This window comes from Chrysochloris asiatica, unplaced genomic scaffold (assembly GCF_000296735.1).
Source record: "Chrysochloris asiatica unplaced genomic scaffold, ChrAsi1.0 scaffold00001, whole genome shotgun sequence".
In the NCBI taxonomy this organism is placed as follows: domain Eukaryota; kingdom Metazoa; phylum Chordata; class Mammalia; order Afrosoricida; family Chrysochloridae; genus Chrysochloris; species Chrysochloris asiatica.
In genome coordinates, this window is record NW_006408519.1 from 46,610,510 (window position 1) to 46,628,792 (window position 18,283).

Here is an 18,283-nt window from a genome sequence, read left to right on the forward strand (position 1 = left end):
CATATTATCATGAAGGATGAGTCCCTGGAAAAAGACATTATGCTTGTTAAAGTGGAGAGTCAGCAAAACAAAGACCCCCAGTGAGATGGATTAGCACAATAAGAACAGTTTTAATATGAGGCAGGACTAGTCAGTGTTTTGCTCTGTTGTGCATAGGGTCTCTATAAGTCACAGCTGACTTGAAGACACATAGCAACAACAATAACAAGTGGCCAGTCAAAGGTTATTATTATACAAATTGAGCAAGGAAGCATCATAGGCTATTTTGGAGACAGAACAGATCATATTTAAGGATTTGGACTATGGAGTTAAACTACATCCAGTACCATAAGGGTCCAGTTCCTTAAACATGAGCCTGGGATGTCTTCAAAAGCATCTATGATGCTTCCTCATACAATTTTCCTCATAGTGATCTTTGACTTGTCACTTGGAATTATATATATATATATATATATATATATATTAATCTTGTCACCATGTAGGAGAGTAATCAATGGAAAAGCTAAGACTGAAGAGACATCCAAGAGGCAAGTACTTGGATCTGTTGTTCTTAGGTGCCATCGAGTCAGCATCAACTCATAACAACAAAACACTGACAGGTCCTGCTCCAAAATCACAATCTTTGCTACTCTTGAGCCCATTACTGCTGACATTGTGCCTTTCTGTCTCATTGGGGGTCATCCTCTTTTTGTGGACCCTTCACTTTACCAAACATGCTGTTTTCGTCCAGGGAATGGTACCTCCTGCTAGTATATCTGAAATATGAGCTACAAAGGCTGGCCATCCTGGCTTCTAATAAACATTCTGGCTGTACTTGTTCCAACAAAGATGTGTTTGTACTTTTGGGGGTCCATGGTACTTTCAATATTCTCCTCCAATACCATAACTCAAATGCATCAATTCTTCTACTGTCTTCCTTGTTCATTGTCCAACTTCCACATGCATATGAGGCTATTGACAATACCATGTCTTGGGCCAGCTACACTTTAGTCCTCAAACTGACATCTTTGCTCTTGAACACTTTAAAGAGGCCTTGTACAGCAGATTTGCCGAATGCAGTACGTTGTTTGATTTCTAGACTTCTGCTTCCATGAGTGCTGCTGGTTGAGGTGAGCAAAATGAATACTTTGACAACTTCAACCTTTTCTCCATTTATCCTTATGCTGTTTATTGATACAGTGGTGAGAATTTTTGTTTTCCTTACATTGAGGTAACCCACATCGAAGGCCATGGTCTTTGATCTCCATCAGTAAGTATTTTAAGTCCTCTTCACTTTCAGCAAGCAAGGTTATATCACATGCACATTATAGGTTGCTAATGAGTCTTCCCCCAATCCTAATGCCACATTTGTCTTAATGTAATCCAGCTTCTTGGATTATTTACTCAGCATACAGGTTGAATAAGTATAATGAAAGAATACAACCCTAGCACACACCTTTCCTAATTATAAACCATTCAATGTTCTGTTGTGTTCAAACAACTGCCTCTCAGTCTAGGTTCCTCATGAACACAATTAAGTGTTCAGAATACTAAATTTCTGCAATGTTGTCTGTAACTTGTTTGTTTTGTTTGTTTGTTAAGTGCCGTTGAGTCGGTTCCGACCCATAGCGACCCTGTACAGGGTTTCCGAGGGTGTAAATCCTTACAGGAGTAGAAAGCCTCATCTTTCTCCCACGGAGCGGCTGGTAGTTTCGAACCGCTGACCTTAAGGTTCGCAGCCCGATTCGTAACCACTATGCTACCAGAGCTCCTTGTTATGATCTACAAAATCAAAAGCCCTGCATATTCAATAAAGCATAGGTGAACATCTTTTGGGTATTCTTTGCTTTAAGCCAAAATCCACCTGGCATCAACAATGAAATCCCTCACTCCACATCCTTGTCTGCGCTTGGAATACATGAGGGAGTACCTCCAGGGCTGCATTAGTTTGTTGAAATAATTCAATTTGAATTCCATCAATTCCCTGGGCATTGTTCTTTGCCAATGCCTTCGGTGTACCTTGGACTTCTTCCTTCAGTATCATTGGCTCTTGATTATAAGCAACCTCTTGAAATGGTTAAACATCAACCATTTCTTTTGATACAATGACTCTGTATATCACTTCAATCTTCTTTTGATGCTTTCTGCATCATTCAACATTTTGCCCATAGAGTCCTTTAACATTGTTAGTCAAGGCTTGAAAATTTTCTTCAGTTTCCTCAGTTTGAGAAATGTTAAGCATGTTCATCCCTTTTGGTTTCTAACTCCATATCTTTGTCCATTTCATTAGAATGCTTGTATTTGTATTGTTGATTTGTCCTTTGAAATTTTCTATTCAATTCTTTTACCCTCTCATTTCTTGCATTGCAAGCTTGCTAGAGAGCAAGTTTCAGAGTCTCATCTGACTTCCATTGTGGTCTTTTCTTTCTTTGATGTCTTCTTTAATGACTTAATTTTTCTTGTATGATGACTTTTTCTTTTTTCCTATATGATTTTTTTCCCCCCCTATTCTTGATGATGTCATTCCACAACTCTATTGCTCTTTGGTCTATATTTGATCACTTGTCTAATGATCAAATCTATTCTTGAGATGGTCTTTAAGTTCAGGTGGGATATATTCAAGGTTATATTTTGACTCTTATGGACTTGCTTTAATTTTCTTCAGCTTCTGCCTGAACTTGCAGATGAGCACTTGATGGTCTGTTCCACAGTCTGCTCTGGGCCTTGTTTTGGCTGATGATATGGAGCTTTTCCACCGTCTCTTTCTACAGATGTAGTCAATTTGATTGATGTTGTCCATATGTATAGTCTTCTTTTATGTTGTTTAAAAAGTATTTTGAAATGAATAAGTGACATAGCTTTTGTTGGCCTTTCAAAATTCTGTCATGTGATTCCTAGCATCATTTCTATCACCATGCCTGTATTTGCCAACTACCAATCTACTTTCTATTGATCTACTACTGATCTACTTCCTCTTTGTTTCCAACATTTACATTCCAATCACCAGTAATTACCAATGCATCTTGATTGCATGGTTGATCAAGTTTAGAGCGAAGAAGTTGGTAGAATTCTTCAATTTCATCATTACTAGTGTTAGTGATTGGTGAATACATTTGAACAATAGTCATATTAACTGATCTTCTTTATTAGTGTATAGATATTATCCTATCGCTCACAGCATTGCACTTCAAGATAAGTCTTAAGAAGTTCTTTTTCATGATGAATGCAATGCCATTCCTTTTCACTTGGTTTCTCCGGGCATAGTAAACCATGATTGTTCTATTCAAAATAGACAATACCTGTCCATTTCAGCTTATTAATGCCTAGAAAATCAATCTTCATGCATTCCATTTCACTTTCTACAACTTCCAATTTTACTATATTCATACTTGGTATGAATATATATTCCATGTTATGATTATTAATGGATATTTGCAGCTGTTTCTCTTCATTTTGAGTTGTGTCCCTTTGACAAATCGAGTTTCTGAAAGTTTTACTGCATTCATGCCATCATGTTGAGTAGGTAGCTCTTCCCCAGTCTCATTTTCAGTGCTCTCTAATATGGGGTGTTCATCTTCAGACATTATATCAGCAAGAGTGTTTTTCATAAGGTCTTCAGTGAAACATTCAGATTCACCTGCCTCTCCTTCCTAGTTTGTCTTAGTCTGGAAGCTCTGCTGCAACCTCTTCTCCATGGGTGACCCTGCTGATATTTCAAGTACTGGTAGCATAGCTTTCAGCAACATTGCAGTGCATAAGCCACCCCAGTACAACATACTGACAGATGAGTGGTGGTGATGGTTTGGGATGTAGTTTAACTCCAGGGTGCGAATCCTAAAACATGTTTATTTGTGTTGTGTACAACATCACTATGAGTGGGACCTGACTGGGTGGCACCCAAAAATAACAAGTACCATCACTAATTAGGCCTGTGACTTTGCACAAGGAAATTATATTATCTGTTTCTCATTGGTCAGGGAAACATTATAAAGCTTCCTTAAATATTTGTTACAAGGATAAATAAATAATCTATCAGATGCATTGTCTAAAGATTGTGCTTGATACACAGGAATATTCATTAGATGTTGATTCATCCCTCTCTTGTGTATAACTCATAGTATTTATTGTCAAATTGATTCCTACTCATGGTGACCCCACGTTTGCAGAGCAGGCTTTTCAAAGCTGTGACCTTTTGGAAGGATGACAAGCCAGTCTTCCCCGGTGCCTCTGGGCAATTTCAAACTGCTAAACTTTCAGCTCAATATCAAGCTTGTAACCACTTGTGGCTCCCAGGAACTTCATACCTACAGGGTACCAATCATTACTGGTATATGAGATTTGATTATTTACAGGTGCTTTCAGATTAGTGGCTCTGCTTAATCCACACTCGAGTCCTGGAGGTGAGCTCTATTATCCCCATTGGAAGACAAATATTGAGATTCAGAAAAATTAAAAAAAAAAAAAAAACTGGTGGGATTTTCTAAGAGCTAACAGGGGAGCCTGGTGGCTTTGTATGATGAGCACAGGACTGCAAACCACAAGGTTGGCATTTCAATGCTAACAGCCAACGTGAGTTAGAAAGATGAGGCTTTCTCCTGCTACAAAGATTACAGCTACACCCGTGAGTTGGAGCTGACTTGATGGCATTTAACAAAAATAACAGCAACAATATGACATAAGAAGCACTCTGATTTTGCAATGGTTAAGTGCTTAGATGCTGACTGAAAGGCTAGTGCTTCAATCCCCCACCATTTCTCCAGGTGCTCCACAGCAGAGACTTTCCATCTGCTCTTGTAAAGATGGCATCCAAGAAGACCCAATGTAGAAGTTCTTCTCTATCCCACGAGGTCACTGTGTGTTGGAATCAATTGCGTGTTCCATAACCACATGACATAAAATGGAAGCACTAAACTTTACAAATGACATCATTTTGAACCACAAAACTTTCTTTACTTTGCACATTTAACAATTTTTAAACAATCCATTTTATTATCACCAGTTTATTGAGATTGATCTATTCAATTAATAATTCAAAGCATTGGCCTCATTAATAAGACAAAGTCAGCCCCACTGCATTTCAAAGCTGGCTGTAATTAATGATGATATTATGAAAATGGATGCTGCACCATTATCCACGATGACATCATCTGTGGTAATGATCTGTTCCTTGCTTCTGCACTGAAGGCAGCTACAAGAAACTACATTTTGAAGAGGAGAAGGAGAGAGAGAGAAAAAAAAAACCCAAAAAACCTAAATTGTTTTCCACCTCAAAAAACTTTTGTTATTTAGGGAATGTCCGATTATTTAATCATACAGAAATTGTTATTAAAAAACAATCAATATTGTAAAAGTCCAGGGCACATACAGGAAAGAATGGCTACCACAAAGCATTGTTATCCAAGTCCATCTTCTCAAAAGTTCTTCCAGCAGGATATCGTTGCTAAGATTTACATGTCCTTTTTGAGAAACTTAATTGGGGAGATGGGGGAATAAAAAGAAAGCTGTTTCGAGGGACAAATTGTTTTAAGATATACATCTGGAATTCTATGTTTGTAAAACCCATACACACACACTCACATAACTAGGAAAGTAGGATTACAGACGTCAAAATTACACAGTTAACCAAATGAAGGGTCTAGACCTCTCAACTGTAAACACTGCTACAATATTAATAATCTGTGTCTTGTCAGCTATGTTGGTGCAGTGGGTTAAACATGGGGCTGCTAACTGGAAGGTCGGCAGTTTGAAGCCACAGGAGTGATTTACAGCCTTAGAAATCCTATGGGTATAGTTCTACACTCTTCTCTAAGGTTATTATAAGATGGAATTGCCTAGAAGGTGGCGTGCTTTTTTGATTTGGGTCAGTAAAAGGAATCCCTGAGTAGTGCATATAATTAATATACTCAACCACTAGCCAAAACATTGGAGGTTCAAGTCCACCCTGAGATGCTACAGAAAAAAGTCTGGCAATCGGCTTTTGAATAAACAGCCATTGAAAATTATGTGGAACAGATTTCTACTCTGATACAAATGGGGTCTCCAGCAATTGGAATCAACCCAAATGGTTTAGTTTGTTTTGGGGTGGTAACAACTTTCCCTGAAGTGATGTATAGGAAAAACATTACTCAATTTTGCCTGTAACTTAGACCAGAGAATTGGAAGGTTTTTATTTGTGGAGATATTGATTTGTAAAGATTTAATATAAATAATTGATGGATAAGACATTGATTGATTTGCCAAAAAAGGATCTGAAATTAGAATTTGAGAACAGGAAAGGGACTCATAAAACATCTGTCTCCATAGAAAAATGTAAACATCCATATTTCAGGGACATATTGAGCCCACTTTGAGACAGGACTGGGATGTTCATGCCTTGAGTTCTTACTTAGTTCAGGTTTCTCTTACCATCATGCATCATGTGCAGAAAGCTACAAATAGAATAGGTAAGACAAGGACTTTGCCTTCCTTGCAGAAAAAGAAAGAGCGAGAATAGTATCAACATATTTTTCCCCTATAGGGAGATTCTATTGCTGTTAATACCATCATGTTGGTTCTGACTCATAGCGATCCTGTATAAGGTTTTCAAAGCTTGTAAAGCTTTTCTGGGTCAGAAAGCCTCATCTTGCTCCCACAGACAGGTTTTGTGGTTTTCAGTCCTGTGCTTATCCTGTGTGAGCATCCTATTTTTCATTGCTTTGACACCAGGATCTATTATCTCTTCTGGCCAGCATACTATGAGTTCCCATCTAACTCACTACCTTCTGCCGCCATCATCAAGGATGAAGTCTCAGACCAACAGGGCCTTCCAGAGAAAGGCAAATGGCTCTAAGTTACTGACAGGTGGCTCACTGCATGGCCTGTTGTGAATTACAAGGTCATTCTCAAGGTCTCTTTGTTGAAAAGATAAACTATTCAATGCCCAAGATTTCAGTCCCACCCTGAATAATCCCCAAACCTAAACCAAGCCCACTTCATTCAAGTTGATTCCAACTCATAGTGTCTATAAAAGAGTAGAATGTTTGATAGGGTTTCTGAGGCTGTAAATATTGATGGAAATAGAAAATTTCATCTTTTGCCCACAGAAACTAGCAAGTTGGAATTTCCAACCATGTGGTTACCAAGCTAACTTGTAACTCACTATGCCACCAGAACTCATAAGCCAAGAGGACTTAAAATAAAATGTTTATTGATAAAGACCAAAGACCACAGCCTTTGGTATGAGTTGCACCTCAATGTAAGGAAAGCAAAAATCCTCACCACTGGGCCAATAAACAACATCCATATAAATGGAGAAAAGATTAAAGTTGTCAGTGACTTTATTTTGCTTGCATCAACTATCAACTCTCATGGAAGCAGCAGTTAAGAAATGAAACAATGTATTACACTGGGCAAATCTGCTGAGCAACAACTTTTTAAAGTGTTGAAGTGCAAAGATGTCAGTTTGAGGACTAAGGTCTTCGTGACCTTGGTATTTTCAATAAATGCTCTCTTCCATTTTTTGGTATTTTCAATAACCATGGTGTTTTCAATAACCTCATATGCATGTGAAAGTTGGATAGTGAATAAGGAAGACCATAGAGGAATTGATGCATTTGAGCTATGGTGTTGGAGGAGAATATTGAAAATACCATTGTCTGCCAAAAGAATAAACAAATCTATGTTGGAAGAAGTATAGCCAGAGTACTCCTTGGAAGCCAGGATAACTAGATTAATCTTTCATACTTTAGACATATTGTCAGGAAGGACCAGTCACTGGAGAAGAATATAATGTTTGGTAAAGTAGAAGGTTGGGAAAAATGAGGAAGATCCCTAATGAGATTGATTGGCACAGTGGCAGCATCAGTGGGCTCAAGCATATCAGCGATTGTGAGATTGGCCCAGGATGGGGCAGTGTTTCATTCTGCTGTGAATAGGGTCACTATGAGTTAGTACTAACTCAAAGGCACTTAACAACAAGAAAGCAACAGCAAAAATAATAAAAAGTCTTCTATAGGTTTTCAGAGATTCATTGCAACTCATGGTGACTCCATGTGTCAAAGTATAACATGTAACAGTACTCCATAGATTTTACAATGGCTGCTTCCTTGGAAGTAGACTGTGAGACTTTTTTGTAGTTGTTGAGGTGGCTTTGGGTTATCTGAAACCTACAAACTACAGTTAACAGCCAAACACATTAAACATTTATACCACCCAGGGACACTCGGGTGTCTATAACCTATGGTCATCAAGTCATTTCCATCTTTTGGTGACCCTAAAGGACAGAGGAATAAGCATTGGACTACTAGCTGCAAGGTTGGTGGTTCAACCTACCAGCCACTGCAAAGGAATAAGATGCATCTGTCCATTCCCATAAAGATTTACAGTCTTGGAAACCCTATATAGGGTCACTAAGTGTCAAAATCAATGGCATGGCAATGAACAGAGTGGAAGGATCCCATAGGGTCTCCAAGATTTCAAATCTTTATGGAAACAGACTGCCTCAGCTTTTCCTCCTAGAGCGACTGACTGGTAGGTTGGAACTTCTCATCATTAGGGTAGCAGCTGAGCAAATAAACACTTGTCCAAAATTTTCAATGATAAAAGATTCAGTTTCTCAAAAGACCACATAAGAGTACATAACAAATAGAATAAATAAATACATTACTTTTGATGACCTAGGTGAATATCACCCTGGGGTCTGAGTTATAGATTGGATTTAAAGTGACAGCAATTTCAATTAACCAGCGTGTCATGGAGAAGAGGCTGGGAGGGGAGCTGTCAGGAGCAATCCTTCACAGCTCTGCTTAGGTACCTGGGGCCTTCTGTCCTCTGTAGGGAGACGATGGTGTCTGCCTCACTATCTCACTCATCAATATCTTTAAGTTTTCACAGAGACAGGTTCACAGTTAAAAAAATAAAAAACACAACACAAAAAATGCTGTCAACTCCGTCTCACTTACCCCATGTGAGTCCTCTTAGTACTGTACCCCACGGGACTGTCAGTGACTGATTTTTCAGAAGCAACAGAGTCAAGTTTTTCTTCTGAAATGATTTTAAATGGATTCAAACTGTTAACCTTTCATAATAGCTGTGTAATTGATCAGTCTCACCTTGTTGTTTTTAGTGGGTGCTAACAAGTGGGTTCAGACTCATAACAACTCTATGCACAACATAACAAAACACTGTCTAGTCACACACAATCCTCACAATTGTTGTTACATTAGATCCCATTGTAGCTGCCACTGTGTCAAGCAATCTCATTGGGGCTTTTCTTCTTTTTCAGTGAAACTCCACTGACCTTAAATATTGCCCTTCTCCAGGGACTCTTTCTTCCTGATAACATGTCTGAAGTATGAGAGACGAGTCTTGTCATTCTTGTTTCTAAGGAACATAATGATACACTTCTTCCAAGACAGATATGTTTGTTCTTCTAGCAGCCCATGGTGCTGTGAATATTAGGTGTCAACACCATTAATTCAAATGCAACAATTCTTCTACTGCCTACCTGATTTGTTGTCCAATTTCACATGCATATCAGGTTATTAAAAATACCAAGGCTTGCATCAGACACATTGGACTTCAAAGAGATATCTTTGCAGCAGATTTGCCTAATGAAATACATCATTTGGTGTCTTTACTGCTCCTTCCATTAGTGTTGATTGTGGATTCAATCAAAATGAAGTCTTTGACAATTTATATCTTTTTTTGCATTTATCTGATATTATTTATTGGTCCAGTTGTGAAAATTTTTGTTTTCTTTACATTGAGGTGCAATCCATATTTAAGGCTCTAGTCTCTGTTCTTCATCAGTAAATATTTTAAGTCCTCTTCACTTCCAGCAAGCAAGGTTGTATATCTAATTATTGCAGGTTGTTAATGACTCTTCCTCCAATCCTAATTACATGCTTTTCTTCATATAAACCAGTTTCTTCGATTATTTGCCCAGCATTCAGATTGAATAAGTATGTTGAAAGGACACAACCCTGACACACCAATACTGATTTTAAAACATTCATAATCCCTATATTCTGTTGTAAACATTAACTCTTACTTTATTTACACATTCCAAATGAGCACAATTAACTATTCTAAACTTCTTACTATTCTTTGCAATGTTACCCACAGTTTGTCATGATTCACACGTATGAATCTAAATCAAATTCTGTCAGTTCCTGGATGCTGGTTTTTTGCTAGTTCAGTACAGCTTGACTTTACTAGTTAAGTAACATAGGCTTTTGATTATATGTGACCTTATGAAATGATTAAAGTAGGTGCTTGAATTCTTCAGTTCTTTCAGGTCAGGAATGCTAAGTGTGTTCTTTTGCTTTTCTAACACAGGTCTTTTCATATTTTATTATAGAATACTTTCTGCTTTGTCTTCTCAAACTGCCCTTTGAAATTTTCTGTTCAGGTCTTTTATTTCTTCATTTCTTCCATTCACTCTATATTATCTAGGCTCAAAAGCAAATTTCAGAATCTCTTCTGACATCCATTTTGATATTTTCTTTCTTTCATATATTTTAAATAACCTTTTGTTTGCTTCCTGTATGATGTTCTTGATGTCACTCACAACTCTTCTGGTCTTTGGCCTTTAGTGTGGAATATATCCAATCTCTTCTTGAGATGGTCTCTGAATTCAGGTGGGATATATTTAAGAACTAGGAAGACAGTAGAAAAATCGATACATTGAGTAATGGTGTTGGAGGAGAATAAAAGTATCATGGACTGCAAAAAGAACCAACAAATCAGAGTTGGAAGAAGTATAGCCAGAATATGTCTTAGAAGCCAGGATGGCCAGAGTTTGTCCCTCATACTTTAGACATATTATCAGGAGGGACCAGTCCCTGGAGATGGACATCATGCTTGGTAAAGTGAAGGGTTAGTGAAAAACAAGACGAACCCAATGAGGTGGATTGACACTGTGGCAGCAGCAAGGGGTTCCAGCATCTCATTATTGAAATCAACATGGAGTCTACAGGTCTGAGAAGTGGACCTGTTCCAAGTCAAAATCAATAATAAAGGTAATGAAGCCTAATGGTTGTGTATAGCATTTTATACAGTGAAACCTCTTAGAATTGGAACCCAATGGGTCTGTTTTGTGTTTCCAACTTGTCTGTTTTTGACAGGGTGTAAACCTATCACTTTTGAATTGCTATTAGTTTGAGTTTCCATCTCTGATGGGTTCCCCACCTTCCACAGGCTCCAGCTTCGGGTCAGATTTTTCTGTGCAGGCAGAGCTCACTTCATTGTGCTTCACAGACATTGCCAATTTTTAGGTTTGCAGCAACCCTATGTTATACAGGATTATCTGGGCCATTTTTTGTGCTCACTTTGTGTCTCTGTGTCACATTTTTATCATTCTCACAATAGTTAAATTGCACAAGTCATAGACTACAGTATATAGGAAAGGTGACTGCTATATGTACTGGGGCGGGGAGGCAACTTGTGTGACTCACTGTAATGTGATATTTGCTGTATTGCTGTATTCTGGAATTGATTCTGTACTATTTCCCATATATGCCTGGATTTCACAAACATTTTTATGAGCTTTTTGAGAATATTTAACCAAGACAGCAATCCAAGTGGCAGAAATTATTAACAGTCTTGTAATGTTTGCAGAATAATCTCATATTATTACACAGTTCAGGAATGTTATGTAATTAGTGAGATCAACCCAATGCCAACTGATTCAAAAAAAGAGGCGAATGTACTGACTGTCATCTCTGTGTTTTAGACTGGCAGGATTTAGAGCAATAATGGGTTTCTTAGTGCCAGGACTTGATGGACGTTCCCTCTTCTATTCATGTCTCCCTTAAATCTTAGATTGGAACAGAAATCAGCAAAGAAGAATGAAATGATGAGATGAGGAATAGGAGGAATCCAGGAGAATCTGAAATATGAGAAACTTAGTGAAGAAAGCATTTCAACCTGGTAAGGGATCTACTCCTTCACAGACTGCTGAAGGACCAGCTAAGATGAACATTAAAAATGGTTCATTCCAATGTCATGGTTGTCTTGATAAGAGTCATTTGAATGAGATAGAAGGATATGAAATCTGAATATTACAGTTTTTAAGAAAATGGGAGGAAAGGATTTCAAGACAACAAGAGGTCAGCCAAATTTGACAGTGATTTTTAAACTTTCGTAAAAGGGAAGCAGTAAGTAAATGTGGGAGGTAGCTAAGAAATCAAAAGTAATTTTGATTACTTTTGTAATATTTGTTGTTGTTGCTCTAGTTGTCGTAGAGTTGGCTCTGATTCATGACTTATGTAAAGCAAACGCTACATTGCGCAGTCCATGCCATAATCATGGTTATTGTTAAGCCCATTGGTGAGGCTGTTGTGTCAGTCCCCCTCATGACGCTCCCTCCCCACATCTAACAAGATGTCTGATTCTAGTGATTGATCTAGTGATGACATGCCCAAAGTAAGCAAGCTGAAATGTCATGGTCCTCACTTTCCAGAAGCACTGACTGTGATTTTGAGAGGTGAAAAATGAGAGTATGTACATTTTCTAATTTCAATGATGCAGTGCATAAATGAAAATTGGTTATTCAGTAGGTGAGAGGGGAGAGAATTCTGGAACAACATACATGTCTCCATTCAACAGTACAGGATCTGTGCTCAAGTATACATTTGGATTCAGATAGGTGCTCGAGAGGCCAATGGGCTGGGAATGAAGTGGTGGTTTTCCATGGAAGTTATCTTCTGATTGCTTCTGTTTTCTTAGGACCTGAATTTTACCAGGTGAGCATATAGGAGGTAGAGCACAGGTTGGGGACTGTGGAGAAAGGCAGACAGAAGTAAGAGACAGAGTAAAGGTCAGAGTACTATTGTATTGTTAACCATTAAGTCTTCTTTTGAGTCATTGTTTGTGGCCATCAAGTTGACTCCAACACAGGGTGACCTTATAAATAACAGAAGAAAATATTGCCTAGTCCTACAATGGAACAATATTCTCTTGTGACCTATCTATAGGAACACTTAACAATGACAATAACAATATTTGGAAGAGGATGGTCAGATCTTTCTGCCTAAGCTCTCTTAGCCCATAATGGGTGACCCTGCTGATATTTGAAGAAACCAGTGACAAAGTTTTCAACAACACAGTATCACACAAGCCACCGCAGTATGACAGACAGAGATGTGTGGTAGAAGTCTTCATGAATTGCAGTGAGATGATTAATCAGGATTTTTTTTTTTTTTTTTGTCTCCTGCCATACTCCGTTGCATATAATAGGAGTAAAGGAGATAATGTTGGGTTTAACTAGTTTGAGATTTTTGCCAGGTAAGTGAGAAATAAACAGGTGAACCTGAATGTCTTTGGCCACCTAATATGGCTTTCAGATTGACATTTCTTAAGCTGTAGGCACAAAAATTGACCAGAGATGGAGGATCCACAAACCTGGAATTCTAACTATACAGACATTCACCCTCTTCTTCTTTTTCCCTTTTCTTGAGAATACAGGCTTCATTCTTCTTTCAAGTCTTTGTATAAAGTAAGAAATTAACACCAGTTTCCTTCATTTCTTCTGGGATCTGCTAAAAAAGATTCCAATAAAATATTTTCTTACTTGGCTTATTCCCACCTCTGAATGTGTTAGTTGGACTTTTCATCCAAACCTCATCCATCTATAATTTTGTTACATAGCCATTTCATGGGCTATGTAAGCAAAGAATTACTGCCATGTGATTATATTTTAAAAGCCAAGTCTTTGCAGCTACTTTTATTAGCATTAACAATTAGCAACCCTCTTAGCTTTGTCTGTGATAAAGAAATCCCTTCTAATAATTTTGTAAAGGTGTTTTGTCGTATCTGTCATATTAACATGAATAAGGGAATTAATGTCAATGAGAGTTGATGCAGGCATTCTTTATAATAAAGAAAATATGCAGGAAACAAAATTTGACAGGTAATCACAGAAAGCACCATCTATGGTCTTAGTCCTCTATTTCACATACTTTACATTCCTAGTAAATTTCTTGATAGATGGGAACACGCTCCTTGAGGTTAGAGTCTGTGTATTGTGCTTAGAATCACAGGATTTTAATGTCAAGAAGGATTCTAGAAGTTATATCTCAGGAACTAAGCAGGTAATGTAATAAAAATGCCAGGTGAGGTAAGGATATGTCAACTTGCAAAGTGCAAGGTGAGTCAAGAGAGAGCAAGTGTAACTGACATCCATACTACGATTTTCCACAAAGGAAGGCAGGCCCAGTATTGGAAACTCTGCTAACTTATTCAGAAACAAAGCATTTAAAAAATATTTTAAAGTACATGCTTCATTTTGAAAAATGTTTTGATCTAACACTTTTGATCATTGGATGATGGCAAGCACATGCACACACACGGACAATACCAAATAAAATGAAGATATCTGTGAGAGGAGTACAGTCCTTGTGCTACAAGTTTGCAAATCCTGACCAGTCCAGTTGAGACAAACTGATTCTGTCCAGTTTCGAGTAACTGAATCCAATAGAAGCAGGTGTCTCTGAATTATTCAGTGATATTTCAAAAGGCAAATGTCAATGCTAAATAGATTCTAGATCTCTTTAATATATATCCTTTATAAATTATCTTATTGTGATAGTTTATGTAGCAAATTATGTTCCCCTTTAATAAGTTTTATACAAATTGCTCCATGCCATTGGTTATACTTTTAAAAATATTTATTATTATTCTCATGAAAGTTTACAGAGCAAATGGTTTTCCATTCAATAATTCATGCACCTTTTGTTTTATGACATTGATTTTGATTTCCACAATGTAACAGCACTTTTCTCACTTCCTCCCTCTGTTTACCATTTCCATCTAGCCTTCTTTCTGAGCCCTTCATGCCTTCTCAGCTTTGTCCATGTGCAAATGCTGCCCTTTTGGTTTCGTGTGGTTGATTGCATACCACCTTAGTGTTACTGTTTGCCTTCTATGCCTGTCAAATGTTTTGCTGAAGGTTAAGCCTAGACAGGGAGTTCAGTTCCAGACTGGAGGCATGGCAAAGGGTCATAGTAATAGAGCTTCCAAGTCAATAAGACTGTTCTTATTTATTTGTTTATTGAATGATTTTGAGTGTTTTTTTTGTTGTTGTTTTTTTTTCCCCCACATATTTCTCCCATTCTATCCAGGACCTTCTATTGTAAACCATTTCAGAGTGGCTAGTAGTGGTAGCCAGGCATCATCTAGTTCCTCTAGAGTCATATGGTCAATGTATTCTTTATACCTTTATGTACATATCTTTGATTATTTAGTGTCTCAATCAAGGTCTATGTTCATATACTAAAAAAAATATCAGAAGATGGTTCTTAGGTGTTCAAAAACTTTAGTTGAACTATTTAACTCAATTTATGAATGGAACTGTGTACCTCCTCCAAAGAATAATTCAACAGGTCATCTTGGCTAGATCGTGTTTCACAGTATTATGTTGTTTTCTTCTATTTTTGACCTGATGTACTTGTCCTTTGTGTTGTAAATCCTAGCATCTATAATGTTAATGGGAGTTCTGGTGTGATGCTATAGGTTAATGCACTGGACCACAAAGTCAGTTTGAACCTCAAGTTCAAACCCACAAGTCACTCCTCAGAAACTGTATACAGAGTCACTATAAGTCAGAAATGACTAGACAGAAATTAACAACAAAAACAATATAATGTTAATGAGGCATGGCTTTTGTGTTGTTGTTCCTTCAGAGCCACCTTAGCCATTTTCTACTCACAACCATCATAGACAAAAGGGAACAAAACACTGCCGAGTCGTGCTTCATCTAGAGCATTGTTATGTTTCAGTCCACTACTTCTGCCACTATGTCAATTCATCTCATCGAGGGTCTTTCCCTTTTTTGTTGACCCTCAACTTTACCAAGCATGATATACTTTCCCAAGGACTGGAACCTCTTAATAACATGTCCAAAAAGTGAGAGACAAAGTTTTGCAATTCTCCCTTCCAAGGAGCATTCAGGCTGTACTTGTTCTAAGATGGATTGGTTTGTTCTTTGGGCAGTTGATGGTACTTTCAATATTCTTCGCCAACACCATAATTCAAATAAGTCCATTCATATAAGGTATTTCTTATTAATTTTCAACTTTCACATAAACATGAGGCAATTGAAACTACCATGGCTTGGGCCAGGCTCACCTTATTCGTCAAACTGACATCTTTGTTCCTGAAAACTTTAAAGAGATCTTTTGGAGCAGATTTTCCTAATATGATACATTTTTTGACTTCTTGACTGCTATTTCCATTAGTGCTGATTGTGGATCCAAGCAAGATGAAATGTTTGACAATTTCAATCTTTTCTGCATTTATCACAATGTTTTTTGTTGGTGCAGTTGTGAGGATTTTTGTTTTCTTTATATTGAGGTGGACTCCATTCTGAAAGCTGTAGTCATTGATGTTCTTCAGTAAATATTTCAATTCCTCTCCCCTTCTAGCAAGGAAGATTTTATCATTTGCAGATTTCAGGTTGTTAATAAGTCTTTTTCTAGTCCTGAAGCCAATGTTCCTTTTCAAACACTCAAGCTTCTCAGATTATTTGTTCATCATACACATTGGATTAGTATGGTGAAAGGATAAAACCTTCATGCACCCTTTTTCTGATTTTAAACCATTAAATACCCACCCCCCCCCCTTTTTTTTAAATGACTGTCTCTTGGTCTGTGTACAAGTTGCTCATAAGTTCAATGAACTGTTCTGGAATTCCCATTCTTCACAATGCTATCCATAGCTTGATATGAGCCATTCGTTCAAACACCTTGGAATAATGAATAAAGCTTAGGTAAATTCTCTGCTTTCCGTCAACAACCACCTAATGTCAGTAGTAATGTTCCTCATTCTATATCCACTTCTGGCTCCATCGCAAATTCCTGAAAGCTCCTGTTGATGTACTGTTGTAATCTCTTTTAAATTATCTTCAGCAAAAATTTACTTGCTTGTGATATAAATGATTTTTTTGATGATGTTGACCTCTGCATTCTTTTTGATTGTCTTACATTGTAATGGCACACAGGTAGATATCATCCAGTCAATTGACCAGGTCGCTGTCTTCCAAATGTTGGCATGAATGAATGAATGCCTATAACACTGCATCAGTTTGTTGAAACATTTCAATATGCAATTCATCAATTCGTAGGAAGGAGATGTGGATCCCTTGTGAAAAGTTAGCCACTAAAACCTTATGTTATAAATAGCAGCAGAGCATTGTCTTGTATATTGTCAGAAATGAGGCTCACAGATTGGAAGACACCAAAAATACTGAGGAAAAGCTTTCTTTGCAATATAGAGTTGACCTTAATAACAATAATACAGCAAAGCTTGCAGGACCTTCATTTCCTGAACGGGCACAGCTAAAAATAAGGAGAAGTAGCTGCAAACATCAATTCATACTCAGAACTTGGAATATATGAAGTATGAATATATGAAAAATTGGAAGTCATCAAAAATAAAATGGAAAATATAAAGATGAATATCCTAGACATTACAGAGCTGAAATCGAGTGGTACTCACCATTGTGAATCATATGGTTTGCAATGCCAGGAGTGACAAATTGAAGAGGAATTGCATCACATTAATAGTTAAAAAGAATACTTCAAGTTGTATCTTCAAGTACAATGCTCATTGTGATAGGCCCTGTAGGATAGGTTCTGGATTAATAGCCTTGAGGTTGTCAGTTCAAACCAACCAGCCACTTTTGAAAACCCTATACAGGGTTGCTACTAGTTGGAACCAACTCAGCATCACATAACAGCAACAACAAAATATAGAATGACGCTGAAAATATCAAAATAAGATGGATAGAATACACAGTCACTATATCTAAAAGAATTGGCTAATATTCAATCATTGCAAGAGTTATCATGTGATGAGAATTGATGATACTGAAGGAAGAAGTCCAAGCAGCACTGAAGTCATTGGTGGAAAATAAATGTCCAGCAAATGACAGAATACAAATTGAAATGTTTCAACAAATTGATGCAGTAGTGGAGGTGCTTACTCACCAATGCCAAGAAATCTAGACAATAGCTACCTGGCCAACTGATTAGAATAGACCCATGTTAGTTACTAGTCCCAAGAAAGGTGCATCAACAAAATGCAGAAGTCATTGAAAATATCATTAATATCACATGCAAAGTAAAATTTTGCAGCAGTATATCGACGATGAGGTGCCAAAAATTAAAATCAGATTCAAAAGAGGACTTGGAAAGAGGGATATCAATGTTGAAATCAAATGGGTCTTGGCTAAAAATAGAAAATAACAGAAAGATGTTTATTTACACTTTATTGACTATACAAAAGCTTTTGACTGTGTGGATCACCACAAACTATGGACAACATT